Genomic DNA, 13,570 nt, shown 5'->3' on the forward strand with positions numbered 1-13,570 from the left:
TTTAAATCTGCATTGACTATTGCAACCAAACACCAAAATTCGATATAAGTCTTCAGAATTTACCATTATTTCAGTTATACTTATATCAATCTCCCCATCTTACTTCTGTTAACGAATTAATGAGTAACAACCATTCCCTTGATTTCATAGGACATTGTCTTTCAAGGAGTATTACAAAGTCTAACCCATCACATGACATTTTGGGATTAAAGAAATGGACGAAGGTTTACAGACACTATATATTAAGCTGGTCTTCATACATGTAAATATTACAAATCCAAAGTCATAAAATTGATTAGTAGGTAGAGCACAGCATCTACTAAATTCTAGTTCTGTGTAACCGAATTTAGAGCCCTTCTAATCCTCAGAGGATATGCACAGCGTCTGCAAGTTGAGTTCTAGTTGTCAGGGTAACCGAATCTAGTGCGCTTCGAACCGTCACAGGACATGCATAGCGCTTACAAGTTGAGTTCTTGTCTGGGTAACCGAATTCAGAGCGCTTCGAATCCTCACAGGATATTCAGTCTCAACGAAAAGAGTTTCTTTCCATTAGCATTAGTGTCGATGTTGTGGTCTGCTGCAGCTACACCAGAGCCTGTGCATAAGAAAGTTTGATTTTAGAATATACTAAAATAAGTTTCCATGACAACCTACCCTCCAATAGTGAAAACAGTCTGTTCAGTTAGTCCCAGCAGCTATTCTAAGGTTATTATAATTAATACTATATCGTATGAGTAAACTTCCCCATTAACAATCCCATGTATTAGTATTATTGTTACTTCAAACTGCCATCAAATTTCACATAAATCCCATATATTACTACCATTGTTCCTTCAAACTCCCAGAAATACAACAGGATAGAGAGTGCCATCCTTGAAGATATATTTAATGGGGCACCAATCTTACACTGAAACAACCGCATCTAACTTCAGCGCTACATATTATGAAAGGTGCCATGTAATGCATGCCATGTAATGCAAACATTGCTATCTGGCAACTTTCGTCCTTTAGTATAGTCTTAAGGGAATTGAAACTGCACAACCCAACATGGCGAAAAATTAAGATGGGGAATTCAGAACAAGAAAAGGGTTTCAGAAGCAAGCTTCGGCGCTGGAGGAAAGGTGGATGGAGGTAGGGGTCAATGAAAATATACAATGCAATTTGAGCTATTTCCTAACATGAAAGCTTTGCTTGAAGATTAAGAGGGGGGAAGGGTAGGGGAGTTGTGCGCATTGACTGAACGACGTTAACAATACTGCAAAAATTTGAATTACAATTTCCACTATTAACCAGCCTATTAGAATACCTGACAAGTCCACGACATCAGTGTCAAAATTCTTTAACATCCCAAGACCTAGGCGTCTTAGAAAATTGTTAAGATCCACCTATTACCTGTCTAGTTCCTATTTACTAGTGGGAATGAAATTAAGTTATAAAAGTATGTCAGTTACCCTACCCTATTCTCAGCTCCACTATACATTCAAACTTACATCTCATGACCAAACAAAGGTCTCAAGTACTGTAATACCCTCTGCTATTAGTAACTAGCACTCAAATGTCTCCCTAGGTCTGACTATCGCGTTTTTTACCCCAGTCTATTCCCAGCATCCTTGAGAGGACTTGAGCGTTTATTACCTGTATGCTAACCCCCCCATCTAAATAAAATTAACACGTTCTTCACCCTATTCTAACCTATCCTATATTTCAAGTTCCATATCTAACTTCACATTAATTCCTAGCTACACGAAAACTATCAATCTTGCAGTTCTATCCTAAGTTACTCGGTTTGAAATCCCTGTTGTGCATGGTGGTGAAGTCACCATGCTTGTTTCCGAACTTCCTGTTGTGCATGGTGACCAAGTCACCATGCACAACATGCAAGTCCACCTTTGCCTGGCAGATGGCAACGCCACCCCGGCAAAGGTGGACTCGGGAAGTGGCCAAAGAAAAACGAAATTTTAATTTAGCCGCAAAACTTAATTTAGCCGCAAATCTTAATTTAGCCGCAAATCTTAATTTAGCATAAATCTTAATTTAGTATAAATCTTAATTTAGCATAAAACTTAATTTAGCCATAAAACTTAATTTAGCCATAAAACTTAATTTAGCCATAAAACTTAATTTAGCATAAAACTTAATTTAGCCATAAAAACTTAATTTATAAAAAACTTAATTTAGCCGCAAAACTTAATTTAGCCGCAAAACTTAATTTAGCCGCAAAACTTAATTTAGCCGCAAAACTTAATTTAGCCGCAAAACTTAATTTAGCCGCAAAACTTAATTTAGCCGCAAAACTTAATTTAGCCGCAAAACTTAATTACTCAAGAGCTTTAAAAATTGTCAGTTCAAAAACTACAAAACTGCAAAATAGAGTCTTATAACTTTACAGTTTTAAACTTTTACAGCTGAAATATTCAAGAGCTTTAAAAATTGTCAGTTTTCAAAAACTTCAAAATTCCAAAATAGACTTATAACTTTACAATTCTAAAAAAACTAGCTAAAATTACAAGATCAAACCACATAAGGCAAAAGTTTAAATATAAACAAGTTCAAATCCACTAAAAATTCTAGATTTACTCTAACAATTTCAAAAATTACTTTCCACACATTAAACTAAACTTCAGCACATTAAACTAAACTTCAGCACATTAAACAAACTTCAGCACATTAAACAAACTTCAGCACATTAAACAAACTTCAGCACATTAAACAAACTTCAGCACATTAAACAAACTTCAGCACATTAAACAAACTTCAGCACATTAAACAAACTTCAGCACATTAAACAAACTTCAGCACATTAAACTTTTGATGCTAAAATAAAACTAATAAAACTAAACTATTAATCAAAAATAAAAATTAAATACTTTAAAACAAGTTCTGAAGCTGAAAAATCCTAGAATTTCTTGATATGTTTAAAGCTGTTAAAGTTCAATTTTAACCTTTGCAATTTTAAAAATATAAATTCAAAATTCTCAAAACGAAGGTTTTGAATCTGCAAAAATAAAAGGCATTAAAACAAAACCTAAACTTTAAATGAAAACTTACCAGTACTGATTCTGAAAAAACAACTAAAAAATGTTTGGGGGTTTCTAAAGTCACTCAACGAGAAGAAATACTCACCCATTAATCCTGTTTAGTCATAAGGCATCAGCACATCTAAGAATTCAATAACTCATCGTCTCATGCTTAACGACACACCCTGACCTGAAATAAGAAAATATATTAAAGCCCAAAATATTCTAGCACGAGGAACGAACCAAAGGCTGACTATAGGTTACAATCAGCTGGGCCACCTAAGTTTTAAAATACTAAGACAAGGAGCAGCAAGCAAGGCTTTATAAATACTGATAAGCGTTATTAGTAGTTTGCCACTTATGTCTACATTAAGTTTAAATCAACTTAATATACCCCATACTAGGAAGGCTATGGTAGTCGAGTTAGGCTTATCTAATCTTGAAACTTTATACCCTATTGCATCGTAAGACTTTCTCTATTGCAGTATAAAGTTAAAATGAAAACATAAGTAGCACTGCATAAGCTTGCTAATATAAAACCAAAGTGCATAGAATTACAACTCAAAGTAATCTAGTTCAGCTTAGTAATAAATAAGTTTCGCATAGAATTACCACTCAAGTAATCTAGTCCAGCTTAGTAGTAAATAAGCTTCGAAACTAAGCCTTAAATGCCATGTTGTAATGCAATCCATGTTGTAATGAAATCTACAATACCTAACAAACATTTTGAACAGTTATTGTAGGAATTTGAAACAAAATCGAAAATACCAATATTTGAAGATACAAAACCCGCAAACGGAAATTCAAACTAAAAACTTTCAAACGATAACTGTCATAGCTCAAGTACCACAATCTAAATATTTATAAAACGCAAAACTGGCAGTAATATCCACTCGCCAACCGAACAAACCTTCAAGTACGCCTTCACGCCTAAAATCTTGCAAAGTCTATTCACAATATATGTCTGAGAAACTGTTCATGCTTTCCTGGATCTCAAATGAATATTGTAAAACAGAAGACATGCAAGTGAAGCACATAGGTGATTTGAACCTAGAACAAATTTTATGTCAGGCTAGGGAGCAATTGTACACCGCACTAAGATTATACAAAATGCCGCCTGAAGTGAAGATCGCACAAAAAACCAAATTTAAAAAGAACCACTCTCCTACGATACTGACGAGAAAAACTATAAAATAAAAGCAGCACCTTACTTACATGGGCCCGTCAGAGAGGGAATCATCCCTATGGAGGACTGTACATAAAACCACACGAAGTGAAGCCAACGATCCTTCAGTACAGCACGGCCGAGATCCAAAACGCAAATGAACTCGAAAGTCGAGTTAGTATCAACGAAACCTTTCTTATCAAGCTGGAGACTCAACAACACTGAAACAAGCTGTTCTTGAGGATAACAGCCAACGACCGCTGCAACTGCCTGTTTGTGGGACGTCGCTTTCTCGCCCTTTCGCCACCGAAGTAGTTTAAGGCGATGATCCGAAAATCGACAGAAATTATTATTATTATTATTATTATTATTATTATTATTATTATTATTATTATTATTATTAAGAGTTGCCGGGCACTCTTCCTTTTTAGCGAACTGCCCCAATTATGTATCAGTAGCTAGCCCATCTGAAAAAAAAATTATTATTATTATTATTATTATTATTATTATTATTATTATTATTATTATTATTATTATTATTATTATTATGGAGATGATCTGCCATTTACTCTTCCTTTTTAGCAAACTACCTGAATTATGTATCGGTGTTTGGTCTTTATCTGGAATTATTATTATTATTATTATTATTATTATTATTATTATTATTATTATTATTATTATTATTATTATTATTATTGCTATTGCTGTTGTTTTCAGCAGTGCTGGGGATAAGAGTTCATGGATATTACTTTTACTAGCGTACTTAATTTAGGATATTTTATTGTGTCCATCTTCTCGTTCATCGTATATGGCCCGGAGCTGAAACAAAGGATATTATTATCATTCTATTATTAGTTAATGCAACATGGCGTCACAATGACATGGTCATAGACAAAAATAGTATAGAACACTTTTGTTAAGGTGATTCAACGGTGAGCTTATCAACTCGCACCGATGAATGCAAGGTAATTTTTATAATTAAATTTATTATTATTAACAATAAAGGTGCGTAGGTTCGTAATCTGCTACGGTAATAGGCCACCTTCAGCGATTTGCCATATGGATTCAAGGCTTGCAGTGATAAATATAGCCCAAACTTTTGGGGAAATTGAGAAGGTAGGAGGACAAAGTGGCTTTAAATAAATCATTTAGATCTGTCGTAACTGATATAATTAGCGGCTAATTCGAACAGTGGTCAGTGAATTTACTGAAACCAGATCATATTGTTCGATCATCGCCTGATATTCGAATCCTGTTTCGATAGTATTAGGTGGAGCTATGAAAACTATTATCATCAGGATTATACATATGTGTGTGTGTGTGTGTGTGTGTGCGGGGTAGGTGGAGCTCTGAAAAATATGATCATGTGGATTATATATATAGCCTATATATATGTGTATATATATATACATATATACTGTATATATAGATAGATAGATAGATATTAAGGCACCAATATACTTTAATATCCAGTTCACTACGCCTCGGGAATAACAACTTACATCCAAGAGGAATTATGATTAATAAATGTTTCGTCACCAGTTCTCAAGAGAGGTATAAGTTGACATCGACTCTGCTGTACATGCCTGTCGAACTCAGGTTTTGTACTTAGAATCGATATCAACCCGTCTTCACCATGACAGCTAATTGGTAAATTTGTAACGCGTGGCTAATTATGAATTTGTCGAATTTGTCTTACACACCGAGGGTTTTTCTTATATTCACAAACATTAGGCCACAAATATCATAAAATATCCAGTTCGCTACATTAGGTGAAGCTCTAAAAAATATGATCATTATATATATATATATATATATATATATATATATATATATATATATATATATATATATATATATATATTATGTGTGTGCACACAAATATCGTTTATTGTCTAATTCACTATACCTCACGAGTAGCTCACAAGAAGATGAATTATAACTGATAAGTGATTCGTTACCAGTGGTATTCGAAACGTTGCTTTATTTAGGAACAATGTTGTACTTTTGACCATGGGTGATGTACAGTGACTTTTGACCACTGACCCACCAAGAAAGGTGTAAGTTGATGTCAACTCTGCTGTATAGGCATAATTCTCTTTTATTTTGATGGCCATTAATAAGAGCATTCTCTACGATTCTTCGATATGAAAGCAGAAGGGTGGTCTGGTTCGATGTCCCTATAGACTAATGTAATAATGTAGTTTCACAACGGAATTGTATTATGTAAATATAATGTACACAATTAACCACCCCCTAAATAACTAGGCATTTTAAATTTCGTTCCTTATGGGACGGGTGGTACCGTTCTCAGCTAGATTCTCCGACCAGCCAATGAAGAATTAGAGGAATTTATTTCTGGTGATGGAAATTCATTTCTCGCTATAATGTGGTTCGGGTTCCACAATAAGCTGTAGGTCTCGTTGCTAGGTAACCAACTGGTTCTTAGCCACGTAAAATAAATCTAATCCTTCGAGCCAGCCCTAGGAGAGCTGTTAATCAGCTCAGTGGTCTGGTTAAACTAAGGTATACTTAACTTTATAAATAAAAACCCCAAAACCCTCCCCAATCACATTCCCATCATACGCATAAACAAATATATTGTATATGACACATTTTCCTACCTTTGTAATCTGCATTATGTTTACATACTAAAAGGTCCTTCTGTGAATTCACTTCTACGAACTTTTTTATGTCCTGTACTCGCTTATACGAAATTTTTAATATTTTACCCTTCACTCAGTTACACTGAACTGAACTACACAAAATTGCGTGACTTCCTGTTCGCACCTTTTGTTTACTGCCGCATCTGTGATAAACAGCAATTCGTCTTTTCTAACTGGGCTGTAGTAGTAACATAGTTACCCCACGTGCAAACTACTGTTGTAGCAGGTCGGACATGAGCAATGAACCAATAATAGCTTCGGTATGAGAAACAGCAAATCCCTAATTCATAACTCACTCGCATTATACAAAAGATGGTGATACGAATTTGCGGTTTTTTATTTCAGTTCAATACAAGATGAGGACGTGATGATAACTGCCCAAGTTGGAAAAAAACAGAGCCTTTGCTTGTTTCCAGAGCCTGTACATGAATTTTTAAGTGAAACGAATTATAGTTGTGATGGTTCATAGTTATTTTCATTTTTATTTTATCCAGTTTCGTTACTTTCTCGCTTTTTTCTCGCATATATATATATATATATATATATATATATATATATATATATATATATATATATATATATATATGAGTGAAAGTATCGTTGAGTCCCAATTCTACAGTTGGGTCTGTTTGAAAAAGAAACTCATTGATACATTTTTTTAAATTTCACTTACTCCACTTGGGACGATGACGAATCTAGCCGTCAGTGCTGCCAGCGCCGGCTATTAACTAAACACCAGTAATGAGACTGATGGTCGCTTCTGTTAATTGCCTTGTCATTCATAAAATATTAATTTATTTCGACTGAAATATTTACCATGACTATAAGTAAGGAATCTTCTATCTACTTACGTAAAATTTATTACATTTGAATAAACGGAAAACATATTTTTTGACCTTTGAAGACAGAGGAAGAGAATAAGAAATGCTAAAAATTATTTTTGGTCCTATTTCATCACGTCTAAAACGGTGGTAGGTATTGTCTTACTTCTGAGAACTTTTACTATACTTTAGAATAAACTATCAGCTTTCCAATGGTACCACTTTAGTGATAGTAAAAATTACACGGGTGAAATTAGAAAGCATTTTGTGGAAACTTACAATGCGTCTAAATCTTCAACTGATCACCCAGGAGTAAATGACTAAGACATGAGCGTAAGCATTCGGGTCGACCCGCCTGGACCTGAGAGTGTTAATGTCGAAACAACTGTCATTTGATCAAAACACTCTACGGTAATGATACGTAGTGTTTCAGTTTCCTAATCTTGGAACCCTTGCAGCACATGCTAAACGGTTCACTACCTCAAACAAGTAAAATATGCGCCTGGGTTTCTTCGGCGCAATCGAGTTTTCTGTACAGCGTACAATGCTGTATGAGCAGGCGGTCCATGAAACTTTCAGCCAAGGCCCGGTGGTGGCCTGTCTTATAGCGTTGCCAGATGCACGATCATGGCTAACTTTAACCTTAAATAAAATAAATACTACTGTGGCTAGCGGGCTGCAATTTCGTATGCTTGATGATTGGAGGGTGGATGATCAACATGCTAATTTGCAGCCCTCTAGCCTCAGTAGTTTCTAGGATATGAGGGCGGACAGAAAAAGGACGGACAGGAAAAAGTGCGGACAGAATAAAGAGCGGATGGACAGACAAAGCCAGCACAATAGTTTCCTTCTCAGAAAATTAAAAACTATCTTCCTGCCAGCACAAGTGAAGCTGACGGACATTTAATAACCTTCAAAAGCAGAGGAATCACTGTGAAAAAAGTTTTTATTTAACCTTCGGAATTACGTGGAAATCTGAAGCAGTTTTAAAATCCAGTATACTGTCGACCTGAACAGTTTCACCTCCCTTTTATGAAATGCAGAAAAAGTTGACATTCATATATGCACGGGTATGTACAGGTAAATTTTATGTTTATGTAGTACTAGCAAATACAAAGGTGATTTTCTCCCTGTAGTTCACTTCGTTTTTCCTTTTCCATTTTTTTTTCATTTTACCCTAATATGCTTTTGAATGTTGCCCTGTGGTAGAATTCTATTATTCCCAATAAATATGACTTGGGAATAAAAAATATATGCATTCGTACTCACTGAGAATCCCAAACGCACACCATGCATGCTTGTATGCGATAGAAGGTGTACTGTATATGTATATGTATATATATATATATATATATATATATATATATATATATATATATATATATATATATATATATATATATATATATATATATATATATTTATGTATGTCATGGGTGGGATTTACGACGAACTATCACACATAACTTTGACAGGAATATGTACAACAGTCATAATCAAACTTATCTTTGTGTGTAAGTCATTCCACAAGTATAGTGAATTCAGTATTAACATATAATTCCTTCTGATTATTTCAAGGAACGTTATTGTTTCTTTCATCAACTTTTATTTTCTTAAATTATAAATATATAATGTTGTGCGAACGTATCCAAAGGATAGGCCTATTCCGTTTGTATCACAAACAGTTAACTCAGTGTTTGTTTGTCTTTTATAAAGTTGACATCTTTCCGTAAAGGTAGAATTGTTGCAGAATAGACTTTTTGTCGTATGCTTATATGTTAATCCTATTTACATCCCTATCTGTGGCGTGTAGCAAGGAAACCATATAGAAGTATATGAATAACAAATATAAGTTTGTTCTCCAAAGCATCTGCATAACCGATTCAAGTATTTAATATAAAGAAGTATGTGAGAGTATTCTATTTCCTTTGTACATTTCTTAGGGATAAGAACAGCTCCCTCGTTTCAGGTAAACGGCCCTGATACTACAGTTTGAACTAATAGGCCTAGGTACTGAGTAGCAAAATATAAAAAAGTGGCAATTGTGTGTCATAGAATATGTAATAATCTTATGTATTAATCTTATGCTCAAATATTACAGAAGAATATCATTTACCTTCTTACACATTATAAAGCCAAGTTTTTTGGCCAGGCAAGCCTCTTGTGTTTCTACCTAGTAGCTTAGTGCCCGCTTCACCATTGCTCAGAACTTTCAATTTAACGTTTATTCTCTTGACTTTCATTGGATGCATAACTCATAAGTTATCTATGTAATGTTTTACGATAGTGTCATTAATCATATTATGTACTCAACCTTCATTTTTAGTCGTATGAGTGTATAAGCACTGACAATTCTAGTGGAAAGTACTTTACTGTGCCCTACACAATATGAGTGGGCAAAACTGTCATGCCTGAAACATTCTCTAGGCTTTTTACACCTTAATCAATGACCTGTCTAATTTCCTAATACGAATCTTCATCGCTCATGTAAAAGTTCTGTTTATAACTGTGGCTTTCGATTTTGCATTGGTTGCCTTGGTTTGTGCATGGTATGCATTCTGTAATGGCGATGCACTTTGTCCGTAGTTCTACAAGTAGGCCTAAATTTTAGTTAAAAAGCACTTATTATTGATTATATAGCATTTATCTCACAACTGTAAGCTAAAATTGGTGTTCTAACTAGGGATAATCATCTTTCATCATTAGTTAAGGTCTTCATTCTTGTGAAATACGTGTGAGTATTATCTTATCCGCTAAAGTATCATCATTATCTAGGAAGTCGTATGTGAGTGTCAATTGTTCCAGACATACGGCAAAAGTGACTACTGATTTGCATGCGCCTAAGTTGCTTTGTAGATCAAGAAATTTACGTGCTTAATGATTAACTTTGCTTGCAAATTGTCAATCAATACAACTAGGATACTATGCTACTGGCTACAAAATTACAAAAATGTATCTGTTGTACATTTCTATCTGTACATAACAATAACAAATTCTTTTCATTCGTCTGTAGTGGATGTTTCTTTGGAATTAACACAACCCCCTTATTGATGTTTATATGCCTTACACTAACCACTAGACTTCTAAAGCTCTACCTCGCCAAGCATCAATGAAAATATAATAAATTCATTTTTATAGAAAATGTAAAGTCTTATGCTGAACTATTACAACTCGCGCACAAAGGAGAGTTTACATCTTAAATTAAATAGGTTGAATAAGTTGGTTTGCGTATAATATGGTAAATAATTCTAAAGTACCCTTAAATGGGTCTATATACACTATAGATTAATATATTGGCACTCTTTTAGGTCTAATAGAGCTTTTGCATTTTCCTTCTATTTATTTTTTTAAACATATATCTGTTATTGAATGTGATATGAAACTTATTACGTAACAACGTTGTAAGAATAATTGAATTCTAACTTTGATTTGCTCTGTATAAAAAAAAATATCTGCAGGTCGTACATGACCAGATTTTTTGGGCTCAAATTCTGGAGCTTTTGTTGGTGCACCGTGCTTTGTAGTCGTGATATCGAATTATGAAGAAGTTAAAAGAGTAGGCCTACAGTGCTTTCAAAATTTATGCTTGCGAAAAACCAAAAGAAATTAATTTTTCCTTCTTTGCATTTTACATATATTTGTCATTGTCTTTCATTACCCAACCCCTTCCTTTGTTTTGCTTTGCTTTGAATTATACTTATTAAGTTGTGAACTTATTCTGGACAAACATTTAACCCAAGCGCTCTAATAAACGCGTACTCTTGCAAATGTTAGGCATGAAAATATATTTAAAAGTACCCGCGTGTTTATATATATATATATATATATATATATAGAGAGAGAGAGAGAGAGAGAGAGAGAGAGAGAGAGAGAGAGAGAGAGAGAGAGAGCTCCTTGCGTCGACTCCACTTAGTTTAATTACTCCAAGTCAAAACCGCAAGTAGCTACATAGAAAACTGAAGTACAGAACTGATGGCATTAGCTTTGTCTTATAATACCCCAAATCGGAAAGTCGCTGTCGTATATTAGAGGACCCTCTAACCTATAATTTTAGGTATTTACCGTCAAAAAATGGAAAATTAGATAATAACCCTCTAGCATAGTGTCTCTATAGCTTTTGCAGGGTGAGGAGAGGTTAGCGCGTTCTCCCGCCCTGAAGTTTAAATCCCACCTGGCATTTAAATGCCATTTAGCTCTTGCTGACACTGTCAACGCTGGAGAGATCGGAATATCTTAATTTTTTCGGATTTTTGTTCGACTTTTTCTTTACTTTTGCACTGGTTCTTGTTCTCACGGTGAGTGTTTGTCCTCGCAATGTTTCATACGACTCATTTGTCCTCCGGGCATTTCATACTTTTACCTCGCAAGTGTTATAGTGTTTGTTTACATGTGCGAGGGATGATGGTGACCTGCAAGGAGCGGTAAATTTGGTTGTATTCGTACGGGTTACGCTATGGACGTTAATTATATTTATATTTACGTCATCATTAACATGCATACAGCAAAGAGACACGTGAGTCATAGTAGCGAAGTGGTCCATTTAGGAGGGATGGCCACCGAGAGAGAACTGTAGAAAGATAAACTAGCTATAAGCCTATGCAAGATGCCGGTGGAAGTTCGCCCAAAAACTCGATCATCAACAGTTCGTAAATCAATATTCAAAAGGAAACAATGTGATTATAACGAGTGATAAATACATCATTATGAGCAGTGATTATATGTAGAGTATTTTTTTGATAAATGGGAATTGAATTCTATTTGGATACCAAGGAGTGAAAATAATTTCAGAGTTAGGCCTAATCGACTCTAGAATTTCTGTGAAGAGTGAAGGTGTTAATCAGATATATATATATATATATATATATATATATATATATATATATATATATATATATATATATATATATAACGATGTTATTGGGTTTGGGCTACAATGGGTTTTCAAAATTAAGCGAGCGTTTGAGTTTGGGAAAAGTTAGTAACCAAACTGACGTAAGGTATGCACATCTTATGAGCTATTGCTAAAGTAAGAAGCCTTTTTATGGATACAAAGAAAAAAAAATTCAAATCTTAAGGGCCCCATAGACGTTACGACCTGCGGATCAGGTTCCGTTCTAACCCCGGTATCCGCGTTGCCTTAGGGCGGGTATTCACGATCAGGTTGACCTGTCAGTTCACCCGCCTCTGCTTGAACCGTCAGGTTCCGTTCTAACTCCGGTATCCGCGTTGCCTGAGGCCGGTATTCACGATCAGGTTGACCTGTCAGTTCACCCGCCTCTGCTTGAACCGTCAGGTTCCGTTCTAACTCCGGTATCCGCGTTGCCTTAGGGCGGGTATTCACGATCAGGTTGACCTGTCAGTTCACCCGCCTCTGCTTGAACCGTCAAGGGTCATCACTATATTGCAGTGCTGGAAACTCCGCTGAAGAGATGGAGGCATAATTATAGACTAGCTAATATGGCAATTCACTTACTAATATGAAAGGCCTAAGCTTAGCAATTGAAGAGATGTATATTCTTATACAGTATTAATGAATGAATTTAAATTTGAACCTGGGAATTGGTTCAGTTACATGCGAATAGGACCCTGAAACCTACCTGCACCTACTTTCACTATAGTAACACCTTTCATAAAAAGACAGAACACTTGTATGAAAAAATGTGTGTCCTAATGAAAGACTCACAGCCACACAAAATTTAAAAAATTCTTTTAGGCCTATAATAACAAGATTAAAATAGATTATTCATTGGGAAAGAAGTCAAACGCTGTTTTATAAAATGCATCAAACATAATGATGTATAAGTTAATGGAATTATCCATAAGAATATAGAGCTTTTTAGAGCTATGAGCGTTCACTGCTGCTGCTAGGCTGAGCTGCATAAGTAAAATAAGCGTAACCCG

At 34.9% G+C, this 13,570-nt stretch overlaps 1 long non-coding RNA gene across 1 annotated transcript; it reads right to left on the reverse strand.

Moving 5' to 3' along the window:
• Positions 1-238: 238 nt before the first annotated feature.
• LOC136848504 (uncharacterized) lies at positions 239-4,384 on the reverse strand. The gene is made up of 3 exons (XR_010856040.1): positions 4,233-4,384; positions 3,124-3,207; positions 239-595 (listed from the first exon to the last, which is right to left on the reverse strand). It is a non-coding gene; the product is annotated as an uncharacterized lncRNA (long non-coding RNA).
• Between the last annotated feature and the right edge of the window lie 9,186 nt (positions 4,385-13,570).

Source organism: Macrobrachium rosenbergii, chromosome 19 (assembly GCF_040412425.1).
Source record: "Macrobrachium rosenbergii isolate ZJJX-2024 chromosome 19, ASM4041242v1, whole genome shotgun sequence".
Classification (NCBI taxonomy): Eukaryota; Metazoa; Arthropoda; class Malacostraca; order Decapoda; family Palaemonidae; genus Macrobrachium; species Macrobrachium rosenbergii.